Source organism: Capsicum annuum, chromosome 9 (genome assembly GCF_002878395.1).
Source record: "Capsicum annuum cultivar UCD-10X-F1 chromosome 9, UCD10Xv1.1, whole genome shotgun sequence".
NCBI lineage: Eukaryota > Viridiplantae > Streptophyta > Magnoliopsida > Solanales > Solanaceae > Capsicum > Capsicum annuum.
The window spans coordinates 151,696,858-151,719,197 of record NC_061119.1 but is presented as its reverse complement, the minus strand read 5'-3'; the positions used below and the strand labels follow the sequence as shown (position 1 = coordinate 151,719,197).

Here is a 22,340-nt window from a genome sequence, read left to right as displayed (position 1 = left end):
TTTTTTGACTACACTTGTAAAACATGCTCTTTAATGCTATAGGCTACACTTTATAAGTGTTGCCATATCATTATATAATTAGCAACACTTTTTATAAATTTGGTTACACTTTTAGAATGTAGCTATTTTTATTATTTTAAAACAACATTTTATAAGTGTTGTCTTATAACTTTTATAAAATTTATATCAAAATATCATATTCCCTCCAATATTTTTAACACTAAAATATTATATTCCCTCCAACGAAGTGAATATTTTCAATTTTCCTCAACCTAAAGAACTGCGGCACAACTAGGGTTCTCAATATTGCTTTCAATTTCATATATTTCCAATTTCTTTTTCTCTGTCCTGAAGAACTCCGACAAACTTTTTTTGGCGGTAAGCGGCTATTACATAAATTATGCCGCATGCATTTAGCATTTAATTAATAAATCTTGATGTTTGATTAGAAGTTTGAGTGCTATAGAAACGTTGAATGTATCAAGGGAAATAGGCATAATTTGTTAAATTGTGTTAAGAATTTATTTCTTTTCCCTTTTCATTCTTTTAATTGCTTTACTAAATGGTTATATTTATGAAGTGCTCTTAATTTACTGTCTTTTTTTTTGTCAAATTTTGCAGAAAGTACAGATGTAGTTCTTTTCTGGATGAAAATTGAAAGGATTATATACACTTACATTCTTTTAAATGACATTTTTTGGATAAACTTGGTGTCTTGACCAAATTTTGCACATCTTCACTGATTTCTTGGGATACGTGTCACTTCCCACCAACAATTATCGAATAACTCCGCCCACCTAGGCTAGCACAGATAAAAAGAAATTACTCAATGTTTTTGTATTCTTATAAATGACATTTCTTTAAAATGATTTTTATATGGTACTAATTGGAAGAATTATTTCATTCATTAAGTACTAGTTAACCAAATCACCAAGGGTTCTCCATCATGTTCTATTGTATTTGCTTTTGCATTGAATTTGCATTTAGGTTTTCTTCTCTACGATGCTCGTAACATTATGCCTTTGTCTCAAGTAGCAATGAAGATGAAAGTGGATTGAGTTACTGATGATTAGGAGGAAACTTGTAATTTTGTAATGAAATGGAGACCTGCATTTGAAGAGGAGCCTTAGAGTAACTGGTAAAATTGCTACCATGTGACTAGGAGGTCACAAATTCAAGTCTTGAAAATAGCCTCTTGTAATGCAAGGAAAGGCTGCATACGATAGACCTTTGTGGTCCAGCCCTACAGACTTTGCACATAGCGAGAGTTTTAGTGCACCGGGCTTTCCTTTAACAGTAGACTTGCAGTTGCACGCTCAAGATGTATCCTTGATTTCAGTTACTGAATATTTGTCACCCTGATGGAGCTTTTATAAAACATTATGACCTTTTTCTTGCCTGTGCTTTAGAGGCTATTGTCATAGTTCTACGTGTTTATATTTACTTTCTGAGGCAAAATAAGAATAGTGAGCTTCTAATCAACTCGTTGGACTGAAATTAGGTCACTAGTTTAAGGATCACTTGGGTCATTTGTAGATTTTCTTCAATGTTTTATCCTCATCTTTTTATTTTTCTCGTAAGTAATTGTGAATTTTTTAATTTATACTTTATTATAAATTTGGATGATGAACCAAAATATCCCGAAAAGGTTTAATTGTTGAGTACATAAATATTCCTTTTTTTCTCTAGGATTCAAAACCCGTAGTGCTAGAGTCTCTAACTCCTATATAGTACTTGATGCTTTGAAAGTTTAAGAAAAGGAGGCTAGAGAAACAGGCAAACATGTTAAGGAGTAGGTATAATGATAAGCTGGAGAGGCTAATTCTTAGACCATTGTTATCTATTGCTTTCACTGTGTGACTTACAAGTAAGTTAGGAAAAATCATACTCTAGTAAATAGATTAGGTTATTAATTGCCTAAGCAAATTTTGTAACCTTAGGATGTAAACCTATGTGTCCTTTTCACATCCTTTTTCCCTCTAAGTTGTAAAAATAGTTTTGGTGATGTTAGGACATAGGAATAACAAGTTGTAATATTCTACAGGTTGCAATATTCTATCCAAGATTATGTCTCTTGCAAAGATAAGGGACATAATCTTGGATAGAATATTTTAGTCATATTCGATTGTGCTACTTATTCTTCGATTTATACAGCTGCTTTGGTCGAGTGCATTTGGAAGGCGAGGCCCTCTTGTTTAATGGACCACGAAGGAGGACCCTCAATTTCTACTGTCTTCTGTATCACCACTTGCCTCTGTAAATTAAATTTTTGTTAACACTTCTTCAGCAACCTACTCTCTTATTGATTTCTTTTAACATAACAAAGATTTCTTGGAGAAGCTTCAACCTATTTTAAAGCAAACATAAGCAGTGGGTTGTAATTATTGTTTATAGTAACAACTAAATTAAATTAGCAATCGTGATGATTGAGCATGTACAGGAAAGAACATTTAGTAATCAAATATATCATTTTGAGCTAAACATTTTGGTGATTTATCCATCCTCTGTAAATTTTATTGCTTCATGGAAACGTTATTAAAAGTCAGCTCTTTCAATCAAAAATTATTTATTTTAAGCTTTTGAGCTGTCTATTAGTTGGTAGCGGTTAGTAGTTTAGTTTATATTTCCTCTATCCTTTCTCTGTGAATGAGTGGAATATTTTAACTCATTGTAGCTTTGATCTTGCAGATTTTGCAGATGGAGGGTAAATAGCCGAAACAGACTTTTGGGAAGAAATTCCATGCGTTGTATATAGTTTGTTTATTGGTGCTTTAGGAACGGATAAAGATTTCATTGGTAAAGTTTTGAAGCATGACTAGACAGATCCAAAGCTTAAGGAGATAATCACTTGGGAGAGAACCTCTATCCAACCAAAACCTGAGGACTTGTGTGCTTCACGCCAAAAGGTTTATTGCAGGAAAGAGGATTCACCTTTAACTCCTTCCACTCTGATGGAACCTAAGTTAAGGTCAATATCACATAGCTATGCTGTTAATACCATTCATTTCATGTTTGGTGAATGTAGTAATTATGATTGAACATTCTATCAGGGTCTAAATTGATTGCAGTTTTCTTCTAATTGTGTTACAGCTTTGACAGACTGCTTTACATTTTTACCGCACAGGGTATTGCTTGCTTCACAAGAGTCGATAATGTGACATACTGCATTAAATATAATCTACCAGGTTTGAAACTAATTTCTTTTTCTGTCTCCACCCAATGGTTAGAAATAACATTCGACTCCTCCTTATTGATATATGTATTAATCTTAGAAGCCCTTTAATGGAAAATGAAAAGCATAAACTTCTATATTAGCTTTCTAAATTGACATAATTCTTGGGTAATGTGTAGGCCACTTTAGTTGATAACACAAATAAATACAATACTCTAGTTGCCGAGTTGCCATGCTCTTTTCTGGTAGATTAGACTCTATGATACTTGCAACATTACTAGATAAGTGCATGGATGCCAAATGTAAGTGTTTCTAATAGCCCTTTTGCTTGGGTTACGAATAAAACATTCTTCAATTTTCTTTCCTATTTGTTTTACCTATGAAATATTTAATCTAGTTATGATCTATTCTAGTGTTAATACTTGTAGATGATATTGATCTGCTAAATGTAAGCTTTGACAGTCCATTTCTTTAAGGGCCAGGGTTCGACAATTTCTTTTTCTCAAAAGAAGAAAGGGTTCAACTTCAAGAAAATTAGATTTGATTTGATAATGCTTCTAAGTTAGGGCCAAGGGAGTGTTATGCTTTTTTCTGTATGTATTATATCAATTGAGTCAGGCTTATCTTAGACAAGAATCATTCCATAAAGAAGTAAGCAAATAAAAGATAGAGGGTAAAAGGAAATACACCATGACTAACTTTTGATCTTTCATGTGATACTTGCCTTATCTTGTGGTCTCTAATTTCATTCCATTATCTTCACCTCTTTCTCTCATAATACTTGCAGGGTTTGTCATTCTCTGATCTTATTTATGTAACAAAAAAAATATGGAAACTAATGTTTCAAATCTGACTAAACATCTGGAGAATGTCGCAGAGGCTCTTGCTGTGAGTTTACACTTGTGCTTTCTTCTTTAGTTCTTTCTCTACAATCTTAACATATGGTAGCCTTGCCATACATTAAGTTATAAGTTTCTCCTTTTTGGTTCTTACTTACAGTTCCTTTTCTTCTATCTATTGTATAATTTCTTGTTAATTCCATCATTTCATATGTTCTATTTTGTCCTTTGATTATGCTACAAAGAGGAACTTAACATGTCATGTGGATTGTGTAGCATTACTGATGCTGGCTATTAATATCTTTTTTAATCATAACTTGCTGCTGCAGGAGCAACTTAAAATTGTGGGCATCTCTACACCTATTTTGATGGTACTTCAACTAACTTAAATATTGTTAGATGTATTTTTCCTATTTTTTTCTTGGCATTTACCTTTTTTCATGGTGTTGGTATGAACTTGTGTTCATATTCAATTTTCATGAAAGCTAAATGGTATTTGTCTTTTATTCAGATAAATGAATCCATCAAGGGACGTTTCTTATAAATGGAAAATTCAAAATTTTTTTGAAATATATCGAAACTTAACAATTTATGAAAGATAATCATTACCTATTTATTCCAATACATAGACTACTTCTTAATGCTGGTGCCCATACTGATATCTTATATATGTGTGAATTGATAACTTGTATATTTGTGAATCAAAGAATGTAAATTTAATTGGAATAACTCTTCAACATAAGGCTATTACATTCCCCATAACAACAAATTATTTTATTTAGGAAGCACACTCTATGTGCCTTTTAAATTCTTTTGAGTAGAAATAATTAAGTTTTGCAAATTTGAGGCAGTGTGGATATGGTTAAACCTTTATGATTTCAGATTGAAAAGGATTGATTGCTACTGTCATAGTTTATTTTGTAGTGTTACTGCTCATTATCCGTCTATTAGCATGTCGTGGTTTGTATTTCTTTTCATTTCATAACATTTTAGTGAATATCAGTAACATTTGTAATCTCACTTGCACTTGACTTCAATAATATTGGTACAGGGCCTTAAATAACTTGCCAACTCGTTACCAAAAGTAAACAACAACAGATTCATTACAGACGCCATTACTCAAGATGGTATTGATAAATTGAATGAGCCAACTTAGTCCCCTCCTGAGGTATTGTTCCTTCAGTTTCAGAATTCTTTCCTAAGTTTTGAATTTTCCATCCCTCCATTATCCTTTTTATCATCATTTTGTCCTATCATATTTTTTTCTTAAGCCGAGGGCCTATCGAAAATAACCTCTCTACCTTTGAAAGTTGGGGAAAGGTTTGCGTGCACTCTACCCTCCCCAGACCCTAGTTTATGGGAGTACACTTGGTATTTGTTTTTCTAGGTCACATTTTCTTTTCAAATATAGTAATTTTTCTTTCCTGGTTCATTTCCCCATTCTTGTTACTTAACTATAGTTATTTTCTTCTAAAATACAGGTAAGGTGGTTTTTAAAGGAAACATTAGGTGGATCTATTTGTGTTATATTCAACATCATAGTATGTTATTCAACTAGAGAAGATCTTAGTTCAATTCACAAATTAGCAAGGATATGAATAATAATGTATATTGTGATTGAGGACGTTGCAAAGCCCAGATTAAGCATGGAGTCAGTCTATTTCTCAAAGGGAACATGATGAAAATTTGCATGTACTATTATTTTTGAGTTATTTTTATCTAACATAGTGTTTTAAGACAATCTAAATAGAATAATGATGTATAATATGAATAGTAGATGTATGAGAATATAATTGTATTTTTCAATCAAAATTTGTAGTAAATATTAATTGTATAAACTAGACAAGAATGTTATGTTTTAAATGTGTTGTCATTGGGAGCAGGGATATAGATTGTGCAACTTATTAGATGCGTATGTTCAAATTAGCAAAGGCAACACTTTATAAATGTTGCTTTAGAGAAGGTATCAATGGTTACACTTCAAAAGTGTGACCTCAAGAAAGTAAAGACCACGTTTTTTAAGTGTTGTTATAGAGGTGCTACAAAAGGCTACGCTTGTGAAGCGTGCACAATAGTAAAACAAAGCCAACGTTCTTAAGTATTGTTATATAGGTGCTACAAAAGGCTACGCTTGTGAAGCGTGCCCAATAGCAAAATAAAGGCAACACTTGTAAGTGTAATTTTATCAAATAAAAGTGTTGCCAACGACAAGCTGCAAAGCGTGGCCTTTATACCTTAATGGCCACGCTTTTTAAATGTAGCTAATATGAAAACGCTTGAAAAGTGTGGCCTTTGATCAAAGGTTACGCCTCTTTAGGCCACCCCCCTAAAAGTGTTGCCTAAAGTCCGAAAGTGTAGCCTTTGATAAAGACCACATCTTTTGCTATTTTAGGCCACACTTTACAAGAGTGACAATAGGACTAAAATGTTGTAGTGATTACTACAACGACTACTACTATTACGTATGTATTACTACTGTGTTATTATTCTTATTTACTGTTACTACTTACATTATGCATGTACTATTATTGTTACTATTATTATTATTTATTGATACATTATTATTATAATAATAATATAGTTAAAGTTTATTTATTAATCTTGTTCTAAACCTGTCACGTGGCTTCTCAATAGGTTGCCACTTGACTAATTGTGGTTCTTTATCCTCTACTTTATAATATATATAGATATAGATATAGATAGATTAGAGATCTAATATGAAAAAAAATATTTTTCTTTGTAAACCTTTCTAGGCTTATGTCTAATTTGTTCCTCACGCCCCAATACTTAGCGAATGCCTCAAATTTTAGGATGTTTGCCTTGGGATGTTTTTGACTACGCCTTGCCCCATATCTGCCTTTTAAAACATTGATTGTAACCTATTCAATAGTATAGGATGACTTTTCATTTTCCTGTACCAATTCAATGATTTAAAGTTTGTTCAACTTTCAACAGTAAGACTTTACAATTTAATAAATTGCCAAGCAAGTGAATCATGATGGATCCATTAATATTCTCTTTAGTCTATCTTTTTTATCCATTAGTCAGGGGTTCCATTATTGATATAGCTCATATACTGACTCTCTTAACAATCTATACTGTGCTCATAAAGGATTCTTGGGCTGCTATCTTAGCATGTCCGAAATTGATTTTCGTAACAAGTATTTGGTTATGAAGGATGTATTTTTCTTTGTTTTTTAAAAGTTGAAGCAAAAAATGACTTTATTTTTGTCCACTCTTGGAGTGAGTTTTTTCCCTGTTTTTAATTGTGAATCAACAAAAATTTTATTTTTTTAAAAAAATCATGAATAATTGATATAGTCTTCTAAATTGATAGATGCACTTCACTGAGGAAGGAAAGACTCTTCCTTACATTGTAGCTGATTCACCATGAGACCCAAGTGAGGAAGAAGTGTATAAGAAGATTGAAGAGGAAAGATAGAAGATGAGGCAGAGATCTAAGTAAAATAATTTTTGGTATTTCTCCACATTCTAAGCTTTTGAAGTAATCACCATCGCGTTAGGTTATTACATTTTTATCTTACTTTCAGTAACTTGCAATTAAATTTTGGTAGTTACATTGTGCTTATGGCACCTAATGTATTTCTTCTTCTAATGTATATTGAAACTATGGGAGTCAATTTCGTCAAGTCTGTGAAATTTATAGTCTATTGGAAAGAGGAATGTGTGTGTATATATTTATATTCTTTTTTTTGGATAGAAAGGGCAAGCATTAAATTAAACAATATACATAATCATTCTACAAAATTCTGATGCTTCAGTTAGGATTCAAAGATGGGTAAGTTTGGCATAACCTATCGGAATCATTAGTACAAATTCTACTTTTTCATTCAAAAAAAGTTCCTGCGATGTTTGTCCAAATTGCTTCCTTTGCACACACCAATGGAACTTCAAAAAGTCTGTATTCATCAAAGTTGCAGGTCCTTGCCCCCTCTTTAGCTAGCACATCTGCTACTCCATTTTATTCTCTAAATTGTTCACTTCTGGGTTCCCTAGTCTTCTTAGTCTTGACCTGTACTAAAAAATCAAAGCATCATAGTGGAGCTTCCCATTAGTTAGGATAGATATGATGTCTATTGAGTCAATGTTGATTTCTATGGAAAGGAAGTTATTCTATTCTACCATCCCGAGGCCTTCATTGAGAGCCATCAGTTCCATCATATTGTTGGTGACTTATAATGACCTAAAAAATTTGATAAAATATGTGAAATTTATTTATGTGATTTAACTATTTTACCCCTCTCCGTAGTTGTATTATGGTATTTTTGGGGTGTGGGGTTGATTGACATGATTTTTGATGCATTTTAGTACCATTTATATGATATTGTGATTTTTGATGGCTTTGAGAGCCTTATTTTGGATTTATATGAATATATTTTGATCCGTGCGATGGATGGCTGAATAGATAGCACCAACAACTCCAAAATATCAATTTTAGGCTAGGTATACCTTTGGTTTGGGTCCCGATGCACCCAAGCTCATTTCGATCTATTGGTCGAAAAATTATAAAATTAGAAATATGGATGTGGGATCCACATTTGATCGAAATAATGTTAGATGGAAAATCTGACTTTGCCAGTAGATCCAAAATATCTATTTCAGGGTGGTAACATATTTAGTGTGATTTTACGTCTTTTAAATCTCATTTTGATTCTCAGTTTGAAAACTTGTGATTTAGGATTTTAGGGATCAACTTTGTCAAAATAATGGTTTCTCAAAAATCTAATATTGCCATCATATCTGGAACATCGAATTTAGTGTGGTTGCATAGTTTGTTTGTATGTATCGGACTTTGAACGAATTTCGAGCACCCCGTCGAAGTCCGTTCGACTTAGGAGAAAAAAATCTGCACTATATATGACAGATAACAACTTTTTTACCCCTTTTCGGCCCAATTTGTCCATTCTTTCATCTTGCTTTTTAAGAATTAAATCCTAAAATAGTGTGGAAGCTTAAAAGTGAAGCTTGTGGGAGCTTGGAAAGCTAGATTAATATCTATTTTTTGATTCTATTATGGATTTAAGGTAAGAATTCACCCTTTTCTTAGTAATTTCTTGATAAATTTCTCAAAATCTCAAAAATCGTAGGGCTTGATTTTAAATCCAAATTTTACTCTTTTTCACTTAAATACTATTTTTATATTATAATTACTAGTGTTTCATCAATTTAACCTTCAAAACAACCCCGATTCTTGATTTTAACTCGGATTTCAAAGATTTTACCCGATAAAGCTTAAAAATAGTTTTTCTTTGATTTGAACCTCATTTTTGAATCGATTTGACTTGATTTTTTAGCTGTAGATTTCTAAAAATATGGAAAATACATTTTTGAAGTAAAGTTATGATTTTTCCCTTCTTGTTCGAAAACCCATTTTAGGGGTCCATTTTGACCCCGAATCAAAAGTAGTCAATATGGGTGTTGTTGGTTTTTTTGACACATTGATTCCATATTTGATATTGTTAGCAGAATTTGGAATTGTTTGTGAAAAGTACGGTCACGGGTTCAAAGTGTAGGGGACCGGTTTTGGCTTTCAAGGTTGGTTATGGCCTAACTCTTTCAGGCTGGGTTGGGTAGTAAATGATGATACACAATGCATGTTAAGTATGAGAACTAATCATAAAAATGACTATCTATGTATTGTGCCAATGTGGGGGCCTATATATGATGTAATTATCAAAATTGAGATATTATGTGATATGTGTTACTGTGTGGAGTCCTATGTGATGTTAATAGCCCTGAATAAATATGGATAATTGTATTGTATTTGAAATTCCTAATATGGTACCATTGGTGTATTGTGATATATTCATACTTGTTGGTATATGAGACATGTGGCAATTCATGGATGAAACAGAAATAATGATTAGATATTGGCTCACATAGTTGTGGAATTATATCATTGTGGTTGGTTATGGAAACATATCATGTGGTTGATTGTGTAAATACTCATTGTGATTGGTTGTGAGCATTACATCCTTATATCATACTCATTCATGAAACATTGGTACCACCATGGAAACATCTAAGAAGCACTGGCAATAACTTTTATAAAACCCTCCTCGAGGTAAGTGCTGAAAAAAAGATATTATAATACTTTATAAAACCCTTTTTAGGGATATTCCAGAAAGGATATATGAGATATATGGATTGTATACGGGTTGACGTACCCCCATGGGTTCTACGTTGGGAGGCTTGCCTTTCTAGGTGTATATGGGGATTGTCTGATGATCTCGGAGGTTGTACGATGACCTCATGCATCATCATCATTACATATATTTCACTTACTTTATTATGTTTATGTTGTGTTGTACTGCCATATTGACTTGTCATCTATGTATTTGTCTTACCTTCCTTTTCTTGTATTTGATGACTTTGTATCTACATGTTCTCCCTTGTTCTACTTATATGTTACATAATGCATACTTGTATCTTTCTTGGTGTGTTGTGGTAATATATGTGATATATTAGAATTTTTAGTGCAAGCAGTATGAGCTATCATTGTGGGACATTTTTTGATTGCAGGTGACATGCCCTTAGTGTGTATCTTGTATGCTTTATTTTCTACTTTTCTCGGACAACCTATGATACTTACTGAGTACAAGTGGACAGTACTCATGCCTACTAGGCCCTTTCGGTGTAGGTCCTAGATTGAGTGCGCCTAAGCTTGCTTGACTCGGGGGATTGTTGGAGCTTCTAAGGTAGCAGGTGGACATTCATGCGTCTAAAGTTCACCTCTATCTTTCTATAGTAGTTATGTCTTTATTAGTATTTGGACACAGATATTATTCCTTTGTGGTTATTTTTCTGATGTATTTGACTCCTGGATTGTATTAGTAGCTCTTACATTATTGACACTTAATTTTTGGCATGTTTGGTATTTTGGATAAGTTCTTTCCGTATTGTTATGATTACTTGCAGGGTTCAACTTCATTTTAGAAGTCTTACCTTGGGATATTTCTTTCTTTTACTCTTTTTGTATCAATTTGGGTAATAGGCTTACTTGTCAAGGTACGCCGCGACAAGTGTCTCATGACCCTCATTTTTGGGTCATGACATGACTTTATGGAAACTTTTACAGAATCCCATCACCCATCCTCCATTGCTAGTTTTAACAACTCCACCTATCCCCCCTTTCCCAGATTGCCCATGCAAGAGCCATCAATATTTAGTTTAAGGGCATTGTTGCTGAAAGAATTCCATTTGATGCTAATAATCTCATAACTGGGAAAGGGATTATCCCTCTTGGTAAGATGCTTGTATTCCACTTCCTCAGAGTAAGCATGGTTGTAGTTGGAAGAGGTATTTTTGTTTGTGATGCCCCAGGTGCTTGTCACTAAAATTTTTGAGTTTTTGACACCACTGTCCTGGCTACGACTCATCTACGAGTCGTGACATATCATTATGGGTCATAGGACCCCAATAATAGGGTGTCTAGTAAAGGTAAACCAAGTCACTATCTTGACGACGAGGGGCTGAGTACGGTCCACTTGTACTCAGTAGGTATCATAGTCTGACTAGAAAAGTAGAAAATAAAGTACATAAAATACACACTATGGGCACATCACCTGCAATCAGAAATATTCCAAACGGTAGCCCACACCGTCTCCACTAACAATTCTAAATATCAATACATATATCAAGTACAAGTAAGGAAAAGAAGCACCTAAAGATAGACATCAATCAAATGTGAAAGTAGAACACAGAGGGTGCATAAAGTGTGAAATCAATGCAAATGATGATGATGATGATGATGATTGTGCAATAAGTTGGAGGTTCTCGTACAATGTTCATATGCACCTAACGAGCATTGCTCCTGAGGTAGGACCTATGGGGAGTTCCACAACCCATATACAATCCAATAACCAATATCAATACCAATACTGATTCAATATCCGTAACTCCGCACCGACCATGATCTTTGATAGAGGAATTTTAAAGATGTCACATTTCTGTCAGAAAAATAGTATTTCCTAGGTGATATCAATGCATCATGAATATATATACGATATGAGGATGTAATGGTCACAACCAAATTAGAATGAGAATTTCAAGAATCTAACCTATACATAAGCACGTGAGCTAAAAATCTACTCAATAAGCTAATCATTCTTGATCTAATATAGTCCATCTACCAGTAGAGTAAGATATGAAATATTATGCCATTAATACAACGTAAATATCAATTTAGGTAATTTCCACCTTGTAAAAAACAATCAAATATATAAATACCATGTCAACAACATCATATAAGACCATAGACGGTCACACATAGCAAATAATGTTTCAAACCACCAATAACAACATCATAGGCCCCCACACCGGTACATAATAGAAAAAACACCATTTTTATTACTAATACCCATGCACATAACATGTTTTTATATTAGTATTACCTACTCAGCCTAGTCTGAAGAAAATTAAGTCATAACCTACCTCGAATACATAAAACTCAATCCAAACAGTCCTCAATATGGAGCCTTCCCATCCTAAACGGCCACAAAACCAACTAAAACATATAAATATAGAATCTATTTGTTAAAAGAAAGCCAACGGTACCTATATTATCTATTTCTGAGTCGGGGTCAAAATAGACCCTTGAAATGAATTTTTGAAAAAAGGGGCAAAATCAATTTTTTTTGTTCATGAATACATTACCCATGATTCAAGGAAGTCATAGAATAAAACCTAAGTGAAAATGGGTTTAAAATGAGGTTTATAAGTTGAAGAAAACTATTTTAGGCCTTTCGAGCCAAAATTCCCAAATTCACTTTGAAATCATGTTTTAACAAACTTTAAATGACAAAAAATCAAAGAAAAATAACTAAAATGGGTATTTGGAGCTTACCCAAGCTTGAAAATGGAAGAAATCACCCCAAAACTAAACAACCTAAAGCTCTAAGTCTAAAAATTGGTGAAAAATTGAGAAAAAAATCTATTTATAATCAGTACTACCATTGATCACTAAAGTGGTCAAATGGTCCCTTTAGTGGACTCAACAACAACATCAGATTTTCGAAAAGAGATTGTTTACACAAAATTAACCCCTGAGACCCAATTCCACAACTTTTTGAACTAAGGGTCGAAATTAGATTCAAAAGCCATAAACTCACACCAGCTATGATATTATTACAAAATCGATGTTTCAGATCAGTTAATGAAGTTCGTTTTGCCATCCGATATATAGAACAATAAATTTTAATTGAAGTCAACTATAATGTCTTTTTAACCTCCAAAAAAATCATGAACTCACACAAATTGCATCGTAATACATTGGGAACCATTCTAATTATTTCCATACCCCAGAAACACCATAAATCAACCATGGAGAGGGATGAGCTGATCAAATTACATAAAACTAAATAATTCAGAAAAATCAAGTCATTACATCATCCATCACTAAGAATCTAGTTCATCCTTGAACTACAGGTAAGGGAAATACCTGAATCAGCTAAAAGTTAGTGACAACTACCACGCATATCAGACTCGACCTCTCAAGTAACCTCATCTACAAGTTGATGTCTCCACTGGAGCTTAACCACTAGAATATCTCTAGAGCGCAATCGCCTAACATCCCTGGATAGAATAGAGATGGGCTCCTTAATAAAAGACAGCCACTCATCTAGAAACATGAATAACTAGATGAACAACTGATGAATATGGGGGCAATGGTAACTCATAAGCTACATCCCCAATAGTCCAAAGAATCTCAAATAGACCAATATACCTGGGGATAAGCTTACCCCTCTTCCCAAACCTTATTACGCCATTTATGGGTAAAACGCGAAGGAAGACTCAACCACCAACACCAAATCTCAATGCATGAAGTCAACGATCCGCATAGTACATTTGCCTACTCTATGACTCTCGAAGTCTATCCTGAATGAACCTAACTCTATCCAAATACTCGCGAAGCATGTTCGTACCTCGAGGTATAATCTCATTAAGCACAAACCAACCAACTGGAGAGTGATATCGCCTACTATATAAAACCTTAAAAGGAGCCATATATTACTAGAATAGTAGCTATTATCATATGCAAACTAAGCGAAAGCTACATGTTGCTCCCACTAACCTCTAAAGTCCATCACACAAGCATGAAGAATTTCCTTCAAAACTTGAATAGTCTGCTCTGACTGGTCGTCAGTCTGGGGGTCAAAAGTTGTGCTAAAATTAACTCGGGTACCCAACTACTCCTAAAAAGCCTACCAAAAATGAAATGTGAACACTGAACCTCTATCTAAAATGATAGACACTGACACACCATGAAAATGAACTATCTCACAAATATAACTAAGGGACAACTTTTCAGCACTAAAAGAAACCTAAACATAAATAAAATGAGAAGATTTGGTCAATCAATCCATGATAACCCAAACACTATCAGAACTATGAGAAGTACGAGGCAACCCAGTCACGAAATCCATAGTGACTTGTTCCTATTTCTACTCGGGAATGGATAACCTCTAAAGTAAACCACTATGCCTCAAATGCTTGGCTTTCACCTGCTGGCAACATAGACAACGAGCTATAAAATATGCTATATCTTACCACATACCACCCTATCTTTAATTCCATCTCAGATTATAATATATCCTGGTCACCCCTAGATAAATAGAATACCTTGAACAATGAGACTTCTCTAATATCAATATCACCCAATCACCCACTCTCATCACATAAACTTAACTCCAATCCTCAAAACACCATCATAATTAAGTGAGGCTTCCTTAGCCTCACCACTCAATACCTTATTCTGAATTACTCTTAACCCAACATCATTAGATTGAAGAGTCTAAATCTACTCTATCAAAGAAGATCTAGCCTCCACGAATGCCAAAACTCACCCTAGTGTCAAAATATCCAGCCTAACTATCTGGTTAGCTAAAGACTGAACCTTTAAGGCCAAAGGCCTCTCCTGGTCAAAAAATGCACCAAGATACCCATTCTAGTCAACTTCTAGCTTAAGGCATCCACAACCATATTAGCTTCCCAATGATAGATAATAGTAAGGTCATAGTCCTCAAGCAACTCAAGCCAATGAAGATGCCTTATATTATAATCTCATAGATAAAGGAATACTAAAGTCTATGATGATCCGAGAAGATCTCACAATGGACTCCATACAAGTAGTGCCTCCACAACTTCAAAGCAAATAAAAATATGAACAACTCTAAATTATGGATACATAATTTTTCTCATGGGGCTTCAACTGATGAGTAGCATACACAATCACCTTATTCTTCTTCATCAATACAATATCTAACCTAACACCAAAAGCATCATAAATGATGGTAAAACCTATGCCTTCCTTGGGCAAGGTCAAGATAAAAGCTGAGGTCAATAAATCCTTGAGCTTTTGAAAGCTCACCTCACAAACATCAAACTACTATAACAAAATCTTCTTCTGAGTCAACTTAGTGATATGAGTCACAATAGATTAAAAACCCTCAATAAAGTATCAATAGTAGCATGCTAAACTAATAAAATCCAAATCTCAATAGAAGAAGTAGGCCTAGCCTAATCACTAGCCGCTGCAATCTTGGTTGGATCAACCATGATACCATCCTTGATCACCATATAACCTAAGAAAGAGATACAATCCTACCAAAACTTGCTCTTAGAGAACTTAGCATACAACTTCTTATCTTCTAATCTCTGAAGCACAATCTGCAAATGCTCCTCATAGTTAGCCTCACTCTTTGAGTAAACCAAGATATTATCTATAAGTACAATTATAAAAGATTATAGAAATAATTAGAACACCCAGTTTATCAACTCCATGAATGAGAAAAGGGAATTAGTCAACCCAAAAGACATGACAAAGAATTCATAATGATCATATTAAGTCTGAAAAGGTGTCTTTGGAATATCACAAGCTTTAATCCTCAACTGGTGATACCCAAACCTCAAATAAATCTTTGAAAATATTGAAGCACCCTAAAGCTGATTAAGCAAATCATTAATATAAGAAAGAAGGTACTTATTCTTAACCATCACCTTATTTAACTGCCAATAATCAATATACATACGCATAGACCCATTCTTTTTCTTTACAAATAAGATAGACGTATTCCAAAATGATACACAAGGTAGGATAAATCCCATATCCAACAACTTCTGCAACTAATCCTTAAATTCCTTAAACTTTATAGGGGAATCCTTTAAGGAGGAATAGAAATGGGCTTAGAGCCTAACTCAACATCAATAGCAAAGTCAATATCATGATTCAGAGGCATACCAAGCAAATCTATGGAAAAAAAATATCACCCTAATGGCATGCAAATCTTATTTACCCTAGAAGTAACCTTAGATGGACAATCCTTCTGCAGATGACCAGTCTGACCATATTTAAAGTACTTATTCCTCTCTTCCTCATAAAAATCATAATGCATCTAACCACAAATATACAAAGAGGATATAACGGAGCTGACTGAGCCACACTAGACTGAGAATAGGCTCCTGGTACGCTAAACCCACTATCATACTAAGAACGACTGTCACTTGATAACTTCAGGTAAGGAGCACTAGTCGTAGAGTAGGAACCAGAATTGCCCCACTTCTTCTTATACTACTTCCCACCATCTCTACCACTTTGTTATTGACCTCCACCCTAATTCGAGTAATGAAACTTCTTACTCAACCTTTTATTCATCTCTTCTTGCTTTTTTTTTTCTTTTTTCACTTGTTGCATATACACCACAAGTCTAGAGATGTCCATATCCTTGTTCAACAAGGCAGTCTTGCTCTCCAAGATCAACTCATGGGAAAATCTAGAGGTAAACTTCCTTATTCTAGTCCTCATGCTAGATACCAAATTAGGATCATAATATGACAACTAGATGGCAATCATTGCTATTCTAGATGGTAGTCTAGGGTAGATAATATCATGAATCATGCAAGGTTGTCTACACTAGACTGCCATGATTCCCACAAAAACTACTAAAATCTATGCCTAAGGGAATGCAACTACTAAACTCACCCTAACGACACATTCTCTTAGCATCTCATAGGAAGATCAAAAAATAGGCTCATTCATCTTTGCATAATCCACTATACTATGAAATGATGCCCCTAACATTACAATCTAGGTAGCATCTAACTAAAGTAAATATCTAATCCTGTCGCGAACTTTTAAATCTTTTCAGACTCAGTGAAAATACTACAAGAAAATATCTACTCAAGGCATGAAAATTTCCCTCATACTCTACAAAAGTCATGGAGCCCTAGTCCAAGTGATCAAACTCATCTCTTATCTGATCCCTCGGACTGAATGGCACAAACCTGTCCAAAAAGGCCTTAACAAATTGATCCCATGTTATTTCTAGAAAACCCAAAGATATACAATAAACAAGTGACCTCCAATAATCTCTGGTTGCATATGTTAGCTGGTAGGTAGTGTAAGCAACCCCATGCGACTCAAGCAATCTAAGGTTATGGAACTTCTCATGAAAATCAATCAAGAACTCATAGGCATCCTCAACCACAACTCCAAAAAACTTGGATGGACCCAAACAAGTGAATTTCTCAAACCAATTCTAATCCTCAAAAGACATAATTGTACCTGTACTAATAGGAGTCATGGTGAATCTGGTTGCTTGAGGTCCCACCTGAGGGGATAACATAGATGAAGGTTGAATACCTAATCTCAAAATACCGCACTTAGACACCAACATAGAAGAAGAAACAATACTCGAAGTCTATAGAGTACCATAAGTTGATGTCGATACTACTTGAGTATCTACACATAGAGTCGAAGGAACACTAAAATACCCCATAAGCTCCTAAATAAGTTTCCAACTTTTAATCCTATGTTTAAAAGACCCTAAGTGATTATTTTAAAAAATATATAAGTGTCATGATCATTTACCTTGTGTGTAAAGTGTTTTCTATGTGAATCATGGTCATAGGAAGCACTTAGGGAAAATTCAAGTTGAGAACACTTGTATCGATTGAGTTTTAGCATCTAACACTATAATGGTCACCTTTAAATGCGTGTAACTTCTAAAATATAATGATTCAGGTGGACTACTATACATCTAGTGAAAGTTCTTCAAGTCTTATTTCCAATGTATCTAATTTTACCTTAATTCAATATTGGAGTAGAAAGTTACGTTTGTTTTACCTGGGAGTGTCTGTCTGAGAGAAAAGGTGACGACTAAGTTGACAAGCCATCAACTAGTTGATAAGATATCAAATTAGTCGCCATCCTTAACAAGAAAATATCCTATATCACTTAGGAATGGTGGCGACTAATTTTACAAGCCATCAACTAGTTGATAAGTTATCAACTTAGTCGTTAACCTTAACCAGAAAGTGTTCAAGTCAAGATAGAGGTTGATGACTAAGTTGATAAGTTATCAACTAGTTGACAAGATATCAACTTAGTTGTCAATTAAAAATTACTATAATTTTTATTCAGTTTATTTAGGGGTATTTTGATCTTTTCCTTACCTCAAATCCTACCCACACTACTTAAATCACCCTATAAACAATAGTTTCATATCATTAGTTAGTTTTCAATATTTATTCTCCTCTCCACTATCAGGAGAAAAGAAATTTGGTTTTCTTTTCAAAGATCAACTTCCAAGGATCCAAATTCATGTTCTCCTTCAAGAAATTAAGAAATTTAGGTATATGGGATTTGAGCAAGGATAACCTTTCATCCTTATGCCAAAAATATTTGTTCTTTACAATTAAATTTATGATATTTTTAGTTAAGGTTCATACCCAAGTTTTATGTATTTGAGATTACGGCATTATCATGTGATTAAAAATTTAGTTTGCACAAGAATTTACCTTTACACATATTTTTACTTACATGATTGCTATTATGAGATGAATTTTATTATTTTGACATGAAGTTTGATGAATTGATAAAAGATTTCAATTTGAGCATTGAATTTAATATTTTGATATGAAGTTTCTATGATATAAAGAATGATTTCAAGTTCAAGCACAAGTTACTGAGTTTACAAGAAGTTTAAGCTTATAAGCTCAAGTTACAAGTTTTACAGCATGATTAAAGTTCACCTTTATCTTATGATTTAAGATAAAACATAAAATCCATAAGTTTCCTCATGAATATGATTTAAGTAAGAGAACCATAGTTGGTTTTCAATTTATAAACCCATATACTATTTTAAGGTGAATTTCAAAAGTATGAGTATATAAGTATATGTCTTGGGATAGTATTTAGCATCGATAGGGGAATTTAGGTTTAGCACATCCTATTCTCCAAAAACTACGTGCCACCTTAGGTTTATGTTTAGGGGCCTCGCCTGAGAGTGTCCCCTTCTTTACCCAATATGGGATAAGTATAGTGATCACTCTAAGTTAAGATTTTATTCTGATGCCAAGGGAATAATATCTCTTCTCAATGTAGGTAAGACGTTGGACTCCATGATAGCTTACATGGTTTATGTCGGTTATAAGAATATCTCACAATAAAAGAATAAGCAAAGATCTTAGAAACTAAGTGTAATAACTCACTAAGCTTATTAGATTATACTTTATTATTCATAATTTTTTATATTTAGGCTTTTATTTTATTCATGATCAGGGTGAGTTCTTTACACTTAGCATTCATGATTTAAAAGTATGTTCAGTTTTAGTTTTACTTATCGTATTCACCCCCATAAACTCAGTATTTTCTAAAGTACTAACCGAATGTACTGACCATATATATGTGTCTTTGGCTATATTGATTTATGATATAGGTACTAGTTGTATCCCACAACACCATGATCAGACAGAATACAGCTTCCATCCAGTAAGTGATGAGTTCTCTTGATTCGAGGACTCGAGTCAACTCTAGTTCCAGTATTATATTTTTGTTCATTCGTATTGATTAGGGTTGACGGAGGGTTATATCCCTGGTATCTATAGTGAGTACTAGTAGAGGCTTTATACACAGTCAGTTGAAGTTGATGTATTTAGTTTCAGTTTCCTTTGCATATCTAGTATTGTGATCTTTTGTTTAGTTTTGTATTTAACAAGTTCATCTAATGACATCTCTTCCACTTATAATTTTAGTTTTATATATTTTATTCAGTTACTCATGAGTTATTCTAGTATCATGGGTCAGCTTAGGATTACTTGTGGTTGGTTCTAAACATCGTGTGACGTCCAGGAGGTAGCCTCGAGGCATTACATTATTAGTATCTGAGCATATATTTTAAGTGACCTATGGTGTATATGAAATTATGTCAAGTAGAGTCTTCCGAAACATTACAAAGACATCTGTACTTTTCTTAAGAGGCTATTAGGCATTTAAGAAATATCTCTCTTCTTTATTCTCTAAATCATAGATTAAGGTTGTGCTCTCAGAAACTTCTGTTGATTTATGTGTTACTCCATAATTCTATATCTATGACTTATTCTTAAGATAACATGAGTATTAAATTCCAATTCCTCCTGAGATGATGCTATCAGATTTACTATCAGTAACTTCAGAAATTGCACAAAAGGCTTCATAGGAGCCCACTAGTGTGTTTAAGTCCTTTAATTTGAAAGATTATGTCTTCATCGTTATGAGTTATGCAGTCAAGGAAGAATATGCTATGTAATTAGATTTTTCTTCAGCCCTTCATTATAGATAACACTCATAAAAACAGAGAGCATGTACCTAGAGTATTGAATATAGTTTTTATTAAGGGATAGTGTAACTTAAGGTGTTATTATTCGTAAGTAGTGAAGCATCCTTAGAGTTAGAAGTATGTATTTAGAAGTGTAGTTACAAGAAAAGTTTAGGTTAGCATTTGGTTGAGTGTAAATTGACAAATATATGTCTGCTATTAAGTAGAATTGAGGTAATATGTCCTTGTGTCGTAACTAAGGGATAGTGAATATGGTGTAGGTTTCATGGTGGAAGGTAGAGAAGGAGTAATTATTTAAGGTAAATTATGGTATGTTTAAAGTAGGAAAGGAGTTCTTGATGGTATTTAATGGTGTTAAAAGACTATAGGTTATTAACAAAAGTAGTATGTTGTTAAGGATTTTTAATGTGGATTCTCTTTGTTGTTGTGAAAGAGAAATTGGTTGATGCTTGTAGGTCTAGGAGTCTAATTTATATATATGTATGGATAAGTAGTAGTGATGTGTTAAAGGAGGATATGCTAATGGATTATAGTAAGATAGACCATAAGATTATGATCAAATATTATAATTTTAAGGTGTCAGTGGACTAGTGTTTCTTAATGTTTTTCCAAGAAAGAATGGTGTGTGAGGTTATGGTTAATCTTGTCTAGCACTAGAATCTAATCTTGAACAGTAAATGATCATCAAGGTGGAAATAATTATTGCTTGGGATAGTGATGAACAGTGAATGATCATCAAGGTGGAAATAATGATTGCTTGGGATAGTGATGTTAGTTATATAAAATGTGAGCTAGTAGGCTTGGAATAATATATGCAAGAGTTTAAGTTCACTTATTTCACAATTAAGTATGATGGAGTAAGTATGATGTAGAGGTGTAACCAAGGTGATATAGGGATGCATTGTTTTCTAAGTTTTTAAAGTGTCATGTGTGCTTAGATAGTACCATGAGTTCCTATGTCATGTGTGCTTAGCTATTACCCATGAGTTGTTGAGGTGAAGAAGTCTAGTGATAAAGTATATGGTGTTCTTGATAGAAAAGTTGAGAGTTATAGGTTGACTATGTTAAGTCTTTTAGTATAATTTTGATTCTCATGGTTTAGGGAAAAATATAAGTTTATAGGTGTGATATTAATAAGTTATGAAGAAAGGGTAGATTATGTGCTTAGATAGATAGGTATGTTGGTAGAGAAGAGTGTAAGTATATGATGATGATTATTGAAGCTAGAGAAAGTTAGGGAAGGTATATATTAAGGGAGTGTCCAGGAATGAAGCTAGTATTATCCAGATATAGTTTATTCATGTGAGTTTGAGCATTTATGTGTAGATCGTTAGAGCAAAGAAATTATGGCTCGGTCTTAAGGATACTGAATAGACTCATAATCTTAGAAGGGCTTTAATCTAACGAGGAGATAATAGGATGAAGAACCAAGTCAAGTTTTGACAACTAAATTATGATGAATGTCAATAAGAGTTATGATGAGATATTGATACTTTCTTTCTCTAGCATATTCCTTTCCTTCGATTTCAGTCATTATAGCACCTTATCTATGTCTTGCATGATAGAGCCACGACTATGACCAATGCTTATACACTTCATGCATATTCAAGTTTATTCTTAACTCCTAGTAAAAAAGTAACAGTTTCACTCTGCGATTCAAGTGACCTCTCATAAATCTATGAACTCCAGTCTTATATTGAGTAGTGTATGATA

At 33.6% G+C, this 22,340-nt stretch overlaps 1 long non-coding RNA gene across 4 annotated transcripts; it reads left to right on the top strand.

Annotated features, from left to right (window-relative positions):
• Positions 1-243: 243 nt before the first annotated feature.
• Positions 244-5,910, top strand: LOC107841967. 4 transcript variants are annotated; one of them, XR_001665533.2, is made up of 7 exons: positions 244-378; positions 2,689-2,968; positions 3,091-3,185; positions 3,960-4,060; positions 4,341-4,382; positions 5,063-5,179; positions 5,493-5,888. It is a non-coding gene; the product is annotated as an uncharacterized LOC107841967 (long non-coding RNA). The 4 variants fall into 4 exon arrangements; XR_007045058.1 differs by lacking the exon at positions 244-378 and adding an exon at positions 388-2,256; XR_001665534.2 differs by lacking the exon at positions 244-378 and having other exon boundaries at positions 388-2,968; positions 3,125-3,185; positions 5,493-5,910.
• Positions 5,911-22,340: the final 16,430 nt, after the last annotated feature.